The sequence below is a fragment of the Copadichromis virginalis genome, linkage group LG3 (assembly GCF_057382275.1).
Source record: "Copadichromis virginalis isolate Kocher_CV1m ecotype Utaka linkage group LG3, C_Virginalis_male_GT1.1, whole genome shotgun sequence".
In the NCBI taxonomy this organism is placed as follows: domain Eukaryota; kingdom Metazoa; phylum Chordata; class Actinopteri; order Cichliformes; family Cichlidae; genus Copadichromis; species Copadichromis virginalis.
In genome coordinates, this window is record NC_140620.1 from 15,363,233 (window position 1) to 15,380,627 (window position 17,395).

Sequence of the window (17,395 nt, forward strand, 5' to 3'; positions counted from 1 at the left end):
TGTGCAGGGGCGGATCTAGCAAAGTTTTGCCAGGGGGCCAGGTAGGGCATTAACAGGGAAAGGGGGCACAAAGAAATACTTTTCTTTCTTGTTCTCTTTTAAAATGTGTAACTTTTAATAAATAATTATCTGAACCAAAGTTTTATCTGATGTAAAATGTATAGAAATCATACATATACCAAGAAGACAGTGTAAATCACTGTCACAGCTGTGTTTGTTTTCATTCAAAGGCTTTATGGCTTTAATACCTGGTGGGCCGATATCCAGTCAAAATGCCCAGGGTAATTTTTTGTCGCAGTCCAGACCTGACTGCAGTGATTGTTTTTGGTACTGTGATGGCTGCACTTACAGCCACACAGTGGTAATACCCACCATGTTAGTGTAGAGGCTTATAAGTAACATTGCATTCACATTTCTTTCTTTAAATATAGGAATTAATTTACAGGACAATAAATAACTGGTTTTGGTTTAGTTAATTCATATATCCACATAACGCTGCATTCTAAAATAAGTGCGCACATTTTAGTTTACACTGTTATGTATGATTAATCTTTTGTTTTCTGAGTTACCTTAGCTGCAGCTGTTCCAGTCCCTTGATTAAGGAGCCAAGAGGTGGAAAAGGGGCGGAGCGAGCTTTAAAGGAAGGCTACAAATTGGTTCACGCCATAACTCAGGACCATGGGGGGGGGGGGGGGGGGGGGGGGGGAATTGGAGTTCATTATGTTTGGTTTAGTTAGGTTTTGTGTGTTTTACCCCTTTTCCTGTTTTTGTGGGCTGATCAGCCACTATTTAAGTTTCCCCTTTGTCTCGTTAAGTGAGGTCAGTTTGTTTGAGTTATCAGTTGTGTTGTCAACTTTGAGTAGAGTTTTGTTAGTTTGACCTCTTTTATGGGCCCAAGATTTTGATTCTTTTTGCATGAGCTAACCAATTATGTTTTTTGGGTTAAATAAAAAATCATTTTTTGGACTTTAACCTGTGCCTAAGTTTCCTTCACTGCTCGGTCCATCACAAGTGGTGTCAGGAGTGGGATCAGCAGTTGAAGGCACAGGATTTTTTTTTCTCTTTTTTCCCCTCTTCACTCATCAAGCCATGCACAGAATGGGAAGGAGTGGCAGAGGAGCAAAAGGAGATTGTCAAAACCAGCCAGTTGGAGTGGTAGAGCAAGTAGAAGGAGGAGAGGAAAATGGAGCCTCTGGAGGGGTGGATAGTACTGAGAGCCAAGGTAAGGAGCCGACAATGTCAGAACTGGTTTCCATGCTTCGTTCTCATATGGGTCAGCAGGAGGCCCAGGAAGCAAGAAGAAGGGAGGAGTTTACCCGCCAGGAACAGCACTTTAGAGCACTGCAACATCAGTTTCAGCTGTTGCAGGTAGAAGTGCAAGCTCGTACCTCCCCGGTCCCTGAGCCTCAAATGGAGGTCTCTGAGCCTCAAATGGAGGAACCTGAACAACCAGAGTCAGAGTCCTTTGAAGAGGAGGATCCTCCCTGTGCTGGCTCCAGTAATGAGCAAATACATCCTCAATCAGGTCAGTCTCGCTTTTATGAACCCAGGCTGGAAAAATTGACAGAGGAGGATGATATTGAACATTTTTTAACAACATTTGAACGCGTGGCTGTAGTTTTCCGGTGGCAAAAAAATGGACTGGGTTTTTCATCTGATTCCTTTACTCACTGGCAAAGCAAGAGGTGCGTATGTTCATATGGATATGGATGACTCTCTAGACTATGACAAAGTTAAAGCAGCTATTCTTCAAAAATATGACATTAATCCTGAGACATATAGACTGAGATTCCGTTCACTGGAGGTAAAACCTGATGAGAATCCAAAAGAACTATATGCAAGATTGAAAGAGTTACATGAGAAGTGGGTGAAGCCAAAGGGAAAAACGGTGTATGAGGTTAGTGAAATATTAATTTTAGAACAATACTTGAGAATGCTGTCTCCTGAGTTACAGATATGGATTAAAGAACGCAATCTAAACTCTGCAGCGGCGGCTGCAGAGCTGGCTGATGTGTTTGTGGCAGCACAGAAAAAAGGACAGTCATGGAGCCTAAAGTGGAGTTTGAGAATGGTTTCAAAATGACCTTAGTTGAGGTTGATGGGAAACCATTAAAGGCCCTTGTTGACTCAGAAAGTACTCAGACTCTTGTGCACCGAGACTTTGTACCCGCAAATAAAGTTAATGTGGAGACAATTCCTGTTCGCTGCATTCATGGAGATGAGAGGTCATATCCAACAGCAGATCTGTACATCAAGGTACAAGGACAAACGTATATTCTAAATATTGGTGTTGCAGAGAATCTGCCATTCCCAGTAGTGCTGGGTCGAGATCTGCCTGTGTTGTTTGACTTGCTGAATCCTAGTCATACATGCAATGTTGCAGTAACAAGAGCTCAAGCTAAGAAGAAAGAGGAGTCCCTACACCCACTCCGTGCCTTGCCCTTCTATGATGCGGATATAGAGACTGCACCCGGGAAGTCTCGTAAGTCACGTGGACAGAGAAGGCAAGAGAAGTTTCTACATACTGCTGTTCGAGAAGCTCCTAGCACAGAGCCTGAGTTACCTTTGGGTTTCAAAATCCCTGTTAATATTATTGAAATGCAACATGACGATCCATCTCTAACATCTCTGTTCCAGAAAGCTGCAGAGAGGAGCCAAGGGACTGAGCAAGAATTGAACAGCAAGGGGGAGTTTCTGCTGAAAGATGGCATTCTGTATCGTCAGCAGGGTTCAGCATTGCAGTTGGTGGTTCCTAGAGCAGTCCAGAAGGTGGTGCTCTCCTTAGGACACTCCATTCCATGGGCTGGCCACTTGGGAAAGCACAAAACCATGGCCCGCATTAGAAAATATTTTTATTGGCCTGGTGTGCGCTCAGATGTAACACTGTTCTGTAAAAGCTGCCCTCAGTGCCAGAAGTCTTCTCTTAAAATCCCCTCCAGAGCTCCTCTCCAGTCTCTACCAATTATCAGCACTCCATTTGAACGGCTAGGAATGGACATTGTTGGTCCTCTAGAAAGGAGCAAGGCAGGCAACCGTTACATGCTGGTTGTGACAGATCACGCTACAAAGTATCCAGAGGTCTTTCCTTTGAGATCAATAAAAGCCAAAGCAGTCGCCCTCTGTCTCATACAGTTCTTCTCAAGGGTTGGTTTTCCTCGTGAGATTCTTACTGACCGTGGCACTAACTTTATGTCCACTTTGTTGAAGCAGGTGTACCGGCTCCTTGGGATTAAGAGCCTGAGGACAACGCCATACCACCCTCAGACAGATGGCCTAACAGAGCGCTTCAATCAGATTCTGAAACAAATGTTACGCAAATTTGTCAATGAAACTGGTACAGACTGGGATCAGTGGCTCCCCTACCTCCTCTTTGCATATAGAGAAGTACCCCAGGCTTCTACAGGTTTTTCACCTTTCGAACTATTGTATGGCCATGAGGTACGAGGCCCCTTGTCTCTTCTAAGGGAGACTTGGGAGGGTGACCAAGAAAGATCACAGGCTGTCAATGTTGTCTCTTATGTTGTCCAGATGCGGGAACGGTTGGAGAAGATGACGGAGCTGGCCCAAGCCCACAAAGCGGAAGCACAGCAGCACCAGAAGGCCTGGTACGACCAGTCAGCTCGGCAAAGTCCTGGTGAGAAGGTGCTGGTGCTTCTTCCAAGTGATGACAGTAAGCTGTTAGCAAAGTGGCAAGGGCCATATGAGGTCCAAAAGAAACTTGGACAAACAACCTATAAGGTCGCTATTCCAGATCAGCCCCGCTCCAGCAGAGTACTGCACATTAACCTGCTTAAGGAATGGGTGGAGAGACCAAAAGCAGATGTCTTTCTGATCCGGGAGGTTTCGGAGGAGGAGGAAGTGGATGATCAGTATCTGCCAAAACCCACTCCTCAGGACCTGGATCTAAACCATCTTCCTGAGGAAAGACAGGCTCAGGTGAGAAACCTGTGTAAATTAGATGTGTTCAGTGAAAATCCTGGTAGAACGGACATTGTGGAACATGACATTGTGTTGAAAGATGGAGCTTCTGTGAGGAGAATGAGTTACAGGATACCTGAGCGTCTATTGATCCTGTTGAAAGAGGAGATCGACCTGATGTTGTCACTAGGAATCATTGAAGCCTCGAAGAGCGAGTGGTGCCACCCGGTGGTCCTGGTGCCAAAGAAGGATGGCAGTATCCGTTTCTGCATAGACTTCAGGTACCTGAATGCAATATCACAATTTGATTCATATCCAACTCCCCGCATTGATGACATGGTTGAGCGCCTTGGGAAGGCCAGATACCTGACAACAATAGACCTCTGCAAGGGTTATTGGCAGGTACCACTGACTAAGCGCTCAAAAGAGCTGACCGCTTTTTGGACCCCGTGGGGCTTGTTCCAGTTTAAAGTCATGCCCTTTGGACTGCATGGTGCCCCGGCAACATTCCAGAGACTGATGGCCTAGATACTGTCTGACATGTCTGATTTTGCTGCAGCCTACCTTGATGACATAGTGATTTTCAGTTCTACCTGGGAAGAACACCTGAAACACCTGGAGAAGGTATTGGGGCGTCTTCAGTCTGCAGGGTTGACTGTTAATCCAGCTAAGTGTGCCATTGCTAAGGCTGAAACCGAGTACCTTGGGTTTGTGGAGTAATAAAACCTCAAGTCAATAAGGTCACTGCCATAGAATCCTGTCCCTTGCCAGAGACCAGAAAACAGCTGAGATCATTTTTAGGTATGGCAGGATTCTATCATCGGTTTATCCCTCATTTCTCCGCCAGGGCAGCTCTTCTGATGGATCTGACTGGTGCCCGAAGTCCCAATAAGATCACCTGGACAGAGGAGGCTAAGATGGCTTTTCAGGACCTACGACAATCTCTGAGTAAGAGCCCAGTCTTGCACAGCCCTGATTTTGAGAGAAATTTCATTCTTCAGACTGATGCCTCAGAGAGAGGATTGGGAGCTGTTCTGTTACAGGGACCGCCTGGAGAGCGTCATCCAGTGGCCTTCATCAGCCGCAAGCTGTTTCCGAGGGAAGTGCGGTACTCAACCATCGAGAAGGAGGGACTTGCCATCAAATGGGCCCTGGACTCCTTTAGGTATTATTTTCTCGGACGGGAGTTCATATTGGAAACAGACCACAAAGCTCTTCAATGGATAGAGAGAATGAAGGACACAAATGGAAGGATCACGCGATGGTACCTTGCAATCCAGCCATTCCGGTTCACCATCAACCACATCCCTGGCAAAGATAACTGCACTGCAGACTGTCTCTCTCGCTGTCCCAGGGAGAGATCTGAAGAGGGGGAGTGTGTGATGGCTGCACTTACAGCCACACAGTGGTAATACCCACCATGTTAGTGTAGAGGCTTATAAGTAACATTGCATTCACATTTCTTTCTTTAAATATAGGAATTAATTTACAGGACAATAAATAACTGGTTTTGGTTTAGTTAATTCATATATCCACATAACGCTGCATTCTAAAATAAGTGCGCACATTTTAGTTTACACTGTTATGTATGATTAATCTTTTGTTTTCTGAGTTACCTTAGTTGCAGCTGTTCCAGTCCCTTGATTAAGGAGCCAAGAGGTGGAAAAGGGGCAGAGCGAGCTTTAAAGGAAGGCTACAAATTGGTTCACGCCATAACTCAGGACCATGGGGGGGAATTGGCGTTCATTATGTTTGGTTTAGTTAGGTTTTGTGTGTTTTACCCCTTTTCCTGTTTTTGTGGGCTGATCAGCCACTATTTAAGTTTCCCCTTTGTCTCGTTAAGTGAGGTCAGTTTGTTTGAGTTATCAGTTGTGTTGTCAACTTTGAGTAGAGTTTTGTTAGTTTGACCTCTTTTATGGGCCCAAGATTTTGATTCTTTTTGCATGAGCTAACCAATTATGTTTTTTGGGTTAAATAAAAAATCATTTTTTGGACTTTAACCTGTGCCTAAGTTTCCTTCACTGCTCAGTCCATCACAGGTACCCCAAAATGTGTATTTAGATACCAGGTGATCACCTGTTTGGGAGTCTACCCAGGACTGAGTGTAAACGTAGAGGAGATAGTGCTTTTGCTGTAGCAGCTCCAAAACTGTGGAACAATCTGCCTTTAGAGATAAGACAGGCCACTTCTGTTTTTTTTTTCTTTGTTTTGTTTTTATTTAATTATTCTGTACTGTTTTATCTTGTTTTAAATATAAGGCTATTTTCATTTTTATGTATTATGTGCTTTTTTTTTTTTTACTGTTTTCTTTTATTCTATTGTTCTTAACTCATTTATTGTACAGCACTTTGGTCCTGTGCTGGGTATTTTAAAGTCCTTTATAAATAAAGATGGTTTGGATTGGATGAAATTAAATACATCTTGTTTTCTTAGAATTCACTGTTGTGATCCATTGGAACTCTTTTCCTCCTCCCTTGTTGTTCAAACCAAGTATTGATTTGATTTAGATGCATCTTTTGTTCATTCACTGCATTTTGTTGATTGATGAAAATATTGTGATTTTCAGCTAGCAGGGCTCAAATTAGAACAGAGGTCAGTCGTATTTGTAGGTTATTGCCAATAACCTTTAACTATTTAAATACATTTTGTTAAAGTGACTTTAATGTCTCCTGTTTTAGAACAAAATAAGAGAAAACAGATAACTGCTGTTGTGATACCCTTTATCTCTCGCCTGGGTTTGTTGGTTTTGTCAGGTCAAGTAATACAAAGAAGGACTGGCTTTGTTGAGCTTCCTCAGTAAAAACACTCACACAGGTAAACACTTATATTTTCTGTAGTAAATTTCCAGAGGCAGCCAGAAGGGGACGGAGGGGGGTAGCCTCCTGCACCCTGGTGACATACCCCTACTCCAAGGTCCTGCATGTGTGGGTGGTTGTGGTGGAGCGGGAAGAGGGAGGCAGCTGGAGATGGGGAGGGAAGGAAGGGAGGGGCACGTGACCCCTCCCTGGGGCCAGCTCCCCCGCTGACCCCAGTAGGCACCCCCATACTCCGCGACCCGCCAGGGAAAGGGGGCCCAGGCCCATCCAGACCGGGGCCCAGCGCAGCAGCGCCTCCCGGCCCCACAGAGCCCGGGACAGTCCACCCAACCCCACCACAGGGAAAACTGCACCCACCCCACCATCCACTCATCTTCCAGACTACATAAGACAATAAACACCCAGGCTGAGATCTTCCTCCACCTCTCCTGTATCTCCCCCTCCTGCAGAGAGAGCCCCTGAGGAGAGGAAAGCTCCTGCAAGATGTGACAATCTTCCCCACCAGTTGAAGAGCTTTATATTGTGCATCAAATAAAAGAACATTTCACAACTCTGAGTCAACAGAAACAGGTAACAGAAATGTCTCTAATGTAGACATGTACAGTGTAGTGTAAGCATTAAAAGATCATAAAGGAAACACTAACATTTATGTGAAACTAATTGTAATAAAAAAATGAGCAGGTGCTTTATAGATTTAAAAGAAAGAATCTGAAAACAACACTTTTTTGGTCTAAGTGATCAAAGTAGAAAACAGAACTGATGTTCAAGAACAAACCGTAGCTGCACTAATATTACACATCTCCATTGTTGTGGTGAACAGACATGTTGCTTTTAAAACCACATGCAGTGTGTGACCGTGACTGTTCACTGAGACCATGAACGCCACTTTGCTGGAGCCTTCTTCTTCTTCTAAATTGGAAGCAGAAGGAGCACGAGCTGCTTTGATCTACTGAAAGGAAAAAGAAGAACATCTGAGCTGAAACCAGTCAGCTGAAATCATTAAGACAGGAACAAATTCAATGCAGTGTCTCAGGTGGCTTAGCCTGTTACAACTGTTGATACAAGCTAAATACGGTTAACACACAGTGTCAGGGAGCTCCAGTGTGGGAACTAGTGGCTTTAGGTTTGTAGTCATTTAACTTTCATCCATTCATTCATTTAATTCAGGAGGAAGAAATGTCAGGTTGGTGCAGGCTGGTTACATGCATTTAGTCCCATGCTGTCTTTAACTAAATGACTTGGTTCACTTTATGGCTGGGCTGTATGTGGGGTTATATCATGTTATTTGGGCAGGAGTTCCTGTCCTCTGTTAGACTTAGAAAGTTTCTCCATAAGTAGAGTTTCTAACTCTTATAGCACATCTGTGGCTGACAGCTTTTTGGTGGCTCTTTTTACCCCACACTGGTTGTGAGTGTGTAAATAGCCCCACTAGTTCTTTTGGGTTGCAGTTAACTTGGGAGGAAAAGGTAGGTCTGCCATGACTAGATGAATAACAATTATCTGGGATACATACATTTCATAATGCATGCATATATCTCTATAAACCTGCCTGAGGGCTGCCATTTTTTACATTCAGTTATTTCTTTGTTGAATCTAAATAATGAATGTGTTACAGTTAAACTGACACTGGTCAGTGTAAATGGCTCATTGGGACACAGAAACCTTTAAATTAAACCCTATCACCTGATTTCGAGTGTCAAACAATATCAAAGCTGTAAAAGCTGTTTACAGTCAGAATTTATAAAACTATGATTGTAAATAAATTCAAACAAGTGAGCTTTTCTCTTTGTGCTGAACATCAACACTGTGATTTCTTAGACTGTAAGCTTTACTTTAGCACAACCAGTTGTAGAAGCTGCCACTCCAAATGTCTTTTGATAACAAGAAAAAAATACCTTTTCAGTACACGGCCTGAAGTTCTTCTCTGACATCTTCTGCAATCGGCTTTATCTGCTGGTTTGAAGACAATAAACCACAAAAAAGATGATTTAGTCACTTTGTCTGCGTCATGCAGCTCGAATGTGTCGTGTAACGATGTTGAATAGCCGTCGTTATCCCTCTGCTGCGTCAGTAGGGTTGTACTGTACAGCATCTCATTGATATGTGAGGAATGCTAATGTAAACAGACTTACATCATTAAAACATAAAGGGCAGGAGATATTTAGATATTTTTTATGTTTATATTACATTTTATAGCTGACGGATATTACTAAATAGATAGAATTTACTAAATAGCTGGGTGAACATGAAAAATATGTCTATAATAACAAATGACCATGAGAGCCAGTAGAATTAATTCAACTGGACACTCGAAAGACGTCCTTAAATGCTCTTTAAGTGGCAGAACAAACGAACAAACAGTTAATCGCTTACTTGAGATGAAATCTGCTCAGCTACTTTGAAAACAGCTTCTAACTGGTTCCTCCTTTAACAGGATGACTGCTCAGGGGTAAGGCCATCATGCAGTCCAGCAACCTTTATGGTTCTGCTTTGATTCACCAGGAACTATTAGGGAAACCTTCCAGCGCCTCCTGTGAAAGACACAGGGATAAACACACAAACATTTATTAACATGTTCCACAGTCTTCCAATTTGATTTTCTCATCCTGTGGACAACAACGTACATGGATGCAGGTTTATTGTTAACTTTTGTAAGGTTTATTTAGTGAACATATCCAGCTGCAGCTCCACTGTGATCCTGAACTGGATAAGCACTTAAGAAAATGTGTCAATGAATGGACAAACATCAACTTACTATATTTATCCAAACAGATCCAAACCACAGATTTATCCAAACAATAATGCTTCACTGAGTCAGAGACTTTAATGTCTCTTCTATGTAAGAATGCAGGTATATCAGCACGAGACAAACTTGACAACAAAGGTTTTTCAGACTGCATGTAGCTGTCCTCTATGTCAGCTCACACATTTACATTTATGTCACACTTATTTCTGCATTTTATAATTATTACTTACATTTTGATTAGATACCTTGAGTTTGTAAATGATCAGATTACATAATTGGAATACAATGTATCCAATTCAGGGTTGCGGGAGGATGAAGCCTATCCCAGCTGATACAGGACAAAGACAGGCTGCCAGTTTATTGCAGGGCTAACACGATATGTGTAACAGAAAATCCACTTAAATGTTTAATATTTCTTATAATAATCATAATTATGACTATTATTTAAAGGTTTCTTTATAAATACATTTTGATTTTTTATAACCTCTAAAATATAAACCTGAGCTGTTTCAGATTCTGACCTCTGACCTCACTGCAGCTCCCTCTTGGAAGTACGTCTGCTTCTTGTCCCCAGTGTTGACCGCCTGCCCTTGATATCACGTACTGTACCTGAGGAACAAAAAAGGACAAACACTTGCCTTCATTTAAGAAGTACATTCATACAGAGGTAATCTATTGAAACACACTAGTCCACCCTTTGGGAGAAATCAGTTCCTGGCACAGTATGTTATACTGTGCCAGGGAATCTACATACACATTGGGGGTCTCAGTGGGGCTACCAAAAACCATCACCTCTGTCTTTTTATCATTGAATTTTAAAAAGTTAACAGACATCCAAGCCTTAATGTCATCGAGACACTGAAGTAATGGCTGTGTAAGGTATCTGCCTTTTTTCTTTAGAGGGACATAGATCTGACAGTCATCAGCATAAAAGTGGAAAGCAATGCCGTGCTTTCTCAGTACAGAACCAAGAGGAAGCAGATATAAAGAGAAGAGGAGGGGGCCTAGAACTGAGCCCTGTGGGACACCACACAAGAGGGGAGCGGAGGACGACGCATAGTCACCAAGGCTGACACAAAAAGTTCGCCCCGTCAAGTAGGACCTGAACCACTCCATTGCTGTGCCCCTAATGCCCACCCAGTGCTCCAAACGAGAGAATAAAATGGCATGATCCACGGTATCAAACGCAGCTGTCAAATCTAAAAGCACAAGAACAACACAGTCCCCAGCATCAGTCGCTAAAAATATGTCATTAAAAACTTTTAAAAGGGCTGATTCAGTGCTATGAAAGGGTTTAAAACCAGATTGGAAAACCTCTAAAACATTTTGCTTTTCCAGGAAGGTCATTATTTTGTTGTAAACTACCTTTTCAAGAATTTTGGAAAGAAAAGGTAGTTTGGAGATAGGCCTATAATTTGCAAGAACCATAGGATCAAGAGCAGGTTTTTTAATCAGGGGTTTGACTACTGCATGTTTAAAATCTTTAGGGACAACACCTGACATCAGACTATGGTTTACCAGCTCAAGCACCAAAGGACCAACTGTAGGTAACACCTCTTTTAAAAGTCGAGGAGGGACAGCATCATTTGGAGACCCTGCAGGCTTAAGATGACCAACAGTCTCCTTTAAAAAGGATAGAGTCACAGGCTCAAACCTGTCAAAGACAGCAGAGCAGGAAACAGAGACTGAGAGGTCGTGAGCATGAGGAGAGATTTGAGCCCTTGTGGAGGAGACCTTCTCGATAAAAAAGTGTAAAAAATTTTCACAGGCTTCTGATGAGGGCTCAATACAGTCAGTATATGGTGCATTAAGAACAGAGTTAATAGTATTAAATAAAACACGTGGGTTGTGGCAGTTTGACAAAATAATGTCAGATAAGTGTTTTCTTTTGGCATCTTTTACAGTTCTTTGATATCGACGCCAACAGTCCTTCAGCATCTGGAATGACACTTGTAGTTTGTCCTTTTTCCACTTGCGCTCAGCTCGACGGCAGTCGCGTCTGACAGCTCGGGTCAAGTCGTTCAGCCAGGGCTCAGATTTAGTTTTAGGCAGTCTGGATTTTAATGGAGCCACAGTGTCCAAAGCAGTCCGACAGGTAGAATAAAACCATGAGCTCAGTTCCTCAGTCTGGCTGCATAAAAAATCCGGGATCTTACAGATCTGGTCAAAGACTGTTGAAAAGTGTTCAGCAGTGGAGGAGTTAAAAACACGACAGCGCTGAGCAGCAGCGCGAGTTTTAACTGAGGCACAGGCAAGAGGAACTTCAAACAACACAGGACTGTGGTCAGAAAACACAGCATCACAAATCTCTATGTTAAAAATAGAAAAACCATGAGATAAAATATAAGGTAACGTTTACACCGTAACTTTAAGCTAGCACCATAAAGACGGTAAAACACGTAATAATATCTACAAATGCATCTTAAAGCTGTTATATTAGCACTCGGTGTATTACTAACATAACCACATTAACATTACTGACACTCGCTGACTTTTAATAGTCATTCTATAAATGCTGTCCGTTTAAACGGTCTTACCTGTACACACTGCATATCCACCGGATTGCAGCCAGAGTGGATTCTGGAGTCTTCCACGCTCCTGTTAGTGATCCTCCATCTGGATGGATGAGAACAACCTTCTGAACAATCTAGCAGGAGATGGCCCATATCTATGGGACTGATTTGTGCTAATAACTGTCACGGCTGGGGCGGCAGTCGTGTGGAGGGTGAGAAAGGAGGATCCAATAGCAGACAATGGCGGAGGTGCAAGTGGGTTTATTTACAGTGCACAAAACCAAGGTGTGAGCAGAACCGAACATAAACCTAAACTGGGAAAACTAATGCAAAAGGGAGGACATGAAACGAGGAGCAGAGAGACACTAAGAAACATGGAATAATGCAGACTACATGGAATTAAACAGACGACGCGACAGAGAGCACAGGAAAACACAGGGCTTAAATACACGGGGAGTAATCAGGGAATGGGCCACAGGAGGGAGACACAGCTGGGAGCAATCAGGCTAACGAGACAGGGGAGAGGTAAAACTGAACACACTGACATGAGACAAGAACTTTCAGAATAAAACAGGAAACTAACAGACACAGAGAACCAGACAGGACACTGAACTTGACAGGCAGACTCATGAGCAGACACAATAACACCATGGACAGACAGAGGGAACACAGAGAAGTGGGAGCAGGAAGGCAAAGAACAGAAACCTAACAAATGGCAAAATCACAACAGAATACACACTCAAAATGAACAAAAGCATAAGGAAACAAAACACTGAGTCCTCAGACTCAGGACCATGACAGCACCCCCCCCCCCCCCCCCCCCCACCCCAAAGGGCTGGCTCCAGACAGCCCAACAGAAACACAAAAACTGCCCAAACCGCCCCCCCAAAACCAAAAAACAGAAAACGACCTGACCAGGGCGGGCGGTGGGGATCCAGGAGGGAGGGACATAGTCCAAAAAGGCCCAGACAGACAGGTCAGGGGGCAGACCCGGAGGCCGACAGCGCCGGAGGCCAAAACAGTTCAGTTCCGGGGGCCGACCGTGTGAAAGGCAGTGGCAGTGGGGCAGGTCCGGAGGCCGACCGTGCGGACGGCAACAGCGCCGTGAAAACAGTTCTGGGGGCTGACCGTGCGGACGGCAACAGCGGCGTGAAAGCAGTCCTGGGGGCCGACCGTGCTCACGACAGCGGTGGCGACAATCCAAGTCCACAGGCCGGCCACGGTGGCGACGATGCCCAACATGCGGCCTGGCAGATGACCGACGATGTTGAGGCGGCAGCTGGGGACCAGAAGGCTGCGTGGCCCCTGCAGCATCAGGTGACGCGGAGGCTGGGCCAGGCGAGGCTGAAGACGCAGAGGCTGGACCAGGCGAAGCAGACGAGGCTGAAGACGCGGAGGCTGGACCAGGCGAAGCAGACGAGGCTGAAGACGCGGAGGCTGGACCAGACGAGGCGGAAGCTGAGGCTGGACCAGGCGAAGCTGATGAGGAGGCGGAAGCTGAGGCTGGACCAGGCGATGAGGATGCTGAAGCGGATGCTGGACCAGGCGATGAGGATGCTGAAGCAGACGCTGGACCAGGCGATGAGTATGCTGAAGCAGACGCTGGACCAGGCGATGAGGATGCTGAAGCAGAGGCTGGACCAGACGAAGCTGATAAGGATGCGGAGGCTGGACCAGGCGACGTTGAAGCGGATGCGGAGGCCAGACCAGGCGGAGGCGACGCTGAAGCCGGACCAGGCGACGGCGTGGGTGAAGCTGAAGCCAGACCAGGCGACGGCGTGGGTGAAGCTGAAGCCGGACCAGGCGACGGCGTGGGTGGAGCTGAAGCCGGACCAGGCGAAGCTAAGGCAGAGGCTGATGAGGAGGCTGCTGCGAGCGAGGATGATGAGACTGCAGCTGGCGAGGATGATGAGTCTTGGGGCTGGACGGGCTCCTCGGGCCCTCCAGCTGACGAGGCAGCAAGCTGGCTAGGTTCTCCTGAACCTCCAGCTGACGAGTCTTGAGGCTGGACGGGCTCCTCGGGCCCTCCAGCTGACGAGGCAGGAAGCTGGACGGGCTCCTCGGGCCCCCCAGGGAAGACAGTCTCAGAACCAGTGGGCACCGGAGCCCCTGGCACACACAGGACAGAACCAGCAGGTGCGGAGACCTCTGGCAGAGACAGAACAGAACCAGCAGGCACACGGGCCTCTGGCAGGGACGGAACAGACTGCAGCTGCACGGAGCACCGACCCTGCTCAGGCAGCGACAGCCGGGTGCAGTTCTCAGCTGGGTTCTTAGCCTCCAGGGGTCCAGAGTCAGCTGAGGGCTGTAACTTAACCTCTGGTGAGGCCCTGGAGCAAGTAGCAGTCTCTAAACTAGCCAGCTGTTGAGGAACGATTGCATTTTTAACATGTTTGTCTCTCTGCAAATAATACGTACTAGAAAAAGACTCAAAAATGGGAGGCACAGGCGCAGCCTCCCATTCACAGGGAGTCGGTGAAGACAGAGACGGCATAGATGACTGGGCTAGCGGGGATACCGGAGACCGAGTTGAATGCTGCTGTGCAGCTAAACGAGGTAAAGACAGCTGAGCAGGAGAATGAACGGGCAACAAACAGTTCTCCTTGTCATCTGCTGCACCAAACAAAGCCCCTGAATAAACTGTCCCACAGTCCAAAACAGAAAAAGAGTCCTTCTCACTCACCACAGTCGGCAGTTCTGAAGTCCTAATATCCGGCTGCGGGGTGACGCACCGACGGCGCGATCGTCGCTTCCTCTCTGCTGACGGATCCAACGGGCCGGGCAAAATCACATCCGGCGGGCCGGGCAAAATCACCTCCGGCGGGCCGGGCAAAATCACCGCCAGGAGAAGCTCACATGACTGCTCTGGGGTGGCCGTAGTCCGCTGCTGCTGGACAAAGTCTGTGGTTTCCCGAGCTTGCACTACCCCCCGGGCTTTATGCAGGGTGCAAAGGAAGGCGGAAACTCCCTTAAGCTGGCAGAGGTAGGGATTTCCCTCCAGGATTGCCTCGATGGCATTTAACCCCACCACTTTTGCCCTTGTGTTGGTGGTGTGAGTTACCCAGTCCATCAGGCGTTGGATGCGTGTGAGGTCGCTCTCTACGGACAAAGCTGCTGGATCCATCTCGTGGTCGCGTCGTACTGTCACGGCTGGGGCGGCAGTCGTGTGGAGGGTGAGAAAGGAGGATCCAATAGCAGACAATGGCGGAGGTGCAAGTGGGTTTATTTACAGTGCACAAAACCAAGGTGTGAGCAGAACCGAACATAAACCTAAACTGGGAAAACTAATGCAAAAGGGAGGACATGAAACGAGGAGCAGCGAGACACTAAGAAACATGGAATAATGCAGACTACATGGAATTAAACAGACGACGCGACAGAGAGCACAGGAAAACACAGGGCTTAAATACACAGGGAGTAATCAGGGAATGGGCCACAGGAGGGAGACACAGCTGGGAGCAATCAGGCTAACGAGACAGGGGAGAGGTAAAACTGAACACACTGACATGAGACAAGAACTTTCAGAATAAAACAGGAAACTAACAGACACAGAGAACCAGACAGGACACTGAACTTGACAGGCAGACTCATGAGCAGACACAATAACACCATGGACAGACAGAGGGAACACAGAGAAGTGGGAGCAGGAAGGCAAAGAACAGAAACCTAACAAATGGCAAAATCACAACAGAATACACACTCGAAATGAACAAAAGCATAAGGAAACAAAACACTGAGTCCTCAGACTCAGGACCATGACAATAACGCCCATTGTATGGACTGATAACAGCCGAAGCGGGTGAATAAAGTCACCCAGTAGCTAGCTGTGCCATTACCCAGCATACATCACTCCCTCCGTAAATGCAATAAACCATACAAAAGTATCGTTCTACCTGTTTTTTTCAGGTAGTTGTTTACATTATATAATTTATTGTGTACTTTGACAAAAGTGCAGCTGGGATAACCACATTTACTCAGGGCCTTTTTGATGTGCCGTTCTTCTGCCTCCCTGGCCCCTGTGTCAGTGGGGATGGTGTTCGCTGTGTGTTGTAGCGTCGTAATGACACCCAGTTTGTGCTCCAGTGGATGATGAGAGTCAAACCTTAAATATTGATCCGTATAGGTAGGTTTATGTTACTGTTACGGATTCAAATATTGGGGATGGATACAAGAGGAAAAACCAAAATAACAACACTGGTCCGGCCGGGTTGAGTCAAACAATGATTTTAATGATCACACGCGTGGGAGATGGACACCGTACGCAGACAGCCTCAGATCTCAAAATGGTGGAGCATTGATCAAACTCTTATAGCCTCTAGTGGCCCCCACCTAATCATAAAAGCCTAAACATTCACATGCTTTTCTCTCACACAGCGCCTAAGCTACACAGCAAAATCTCCAGTGTTAAATTAACACTCTGAGTGTTAAATACAACACTGTTGAGTGTTAAATTAACACTTTTTACAGTGTTATATGTTTAAAAGTAACCTAGTCAGTTTTGAAGATTAACAATGGCTAACACTGAGCAGTGCTGATTTTCTAACACTGGAAAATAACTCAAAATGTTAGAAATATTCCAGTGTTAGAAAATCAGCACTGCTCAGTGTTTTGTTTGGTTTTTTGTTTTTTTCTTTCTTCCCCCCCTTCTCACCGTCTCTTCTCCCCTTTGGTTTTCTTTCTCTCCCTCTCTTTCTTTCATTCTTTCTCCCTGTCCTATCCCCCAGTCATGTCTGTCCCGTTTGTAGCAACTGAAAATAAAATAAATTCATAATTATAATAAAGGTCAATCAAATGGACCAATATGGCAAGGCCATGATGATCCACTTGGTAAAATAAATCCGCTTGGCATCTTTCTTGGCCTTAAGACAACAATTCTGATGGCTAAAGATCCAAACGGGACACAAAAAAAGGAAGAAAAAAAAGAAACAAAACCTGTAATAATATGAACTTCACTTCAATATGGATCTGTTGACTCTTGACACAGCAAAGGAATATGCTCTCCTTCTCAAGGACAGGCACTGACTCCCACTTATCTCCTGGAGCCAACTGTCCCTTATGGAGACACAACATTGCCGCTACAAGGTTTTGCAGATTGTTAAGTTGATATGTGTGTAATGCTCTGAATCAGGTATGTAATATTAAATGAATGTTGTTTAATCAACTGCCACTACTTAAAACTTAGCAAAAGATATAACTGAATAAAAGATCACAAAGAAAAACATGATATCAGTGTTATGTAAGTACGTGCGGCCTTCTATGCTCGAAGACACTCCAGTCCATAGATCAGCCAAACATCTGACCTCAGTTACTCCTCCTGTCTCTGGCACGCCCTTTTTGCTGCCCGATCATCCGTATTGGTCCGTCACTGTCCTGCACAGTTTTAATGCAGAGTTGTTAAGGTC

The 17,395-nt window shown here is 45.3% G+C and overlaps 1 long non-coding RNA gene across 1 annotated transcript in view; it reads right to left on the reverse strand.

The window, feature by feature from the left end:
- Positions 1-12,166, reverse strand: part of LOC146713001 (uncharacterized) — a 209,296-nt gene extending 197,130 nt beyond the window's left edge. The window contains exons 1-4 of the long non-coding RNA XR_014917528.1: positions 12,018-12,166; positions 10,002-10,089; positions 9,108-9,265; positions 8,630-8,687 (exon numbers count right to left, since the gene is read on the reverse strand). This is a non-coding gene — a long non-coding RNA (uncharacterized LOC146713001). The remainder of the gene's footprint in view (positions 1-8,629; positions 8,688-9,107; positions 9,266-10,001; positions 10,090-12,017) is intronic.
- Positions 12,167-17,395: the final 5,229 nt, after the last annotated feature.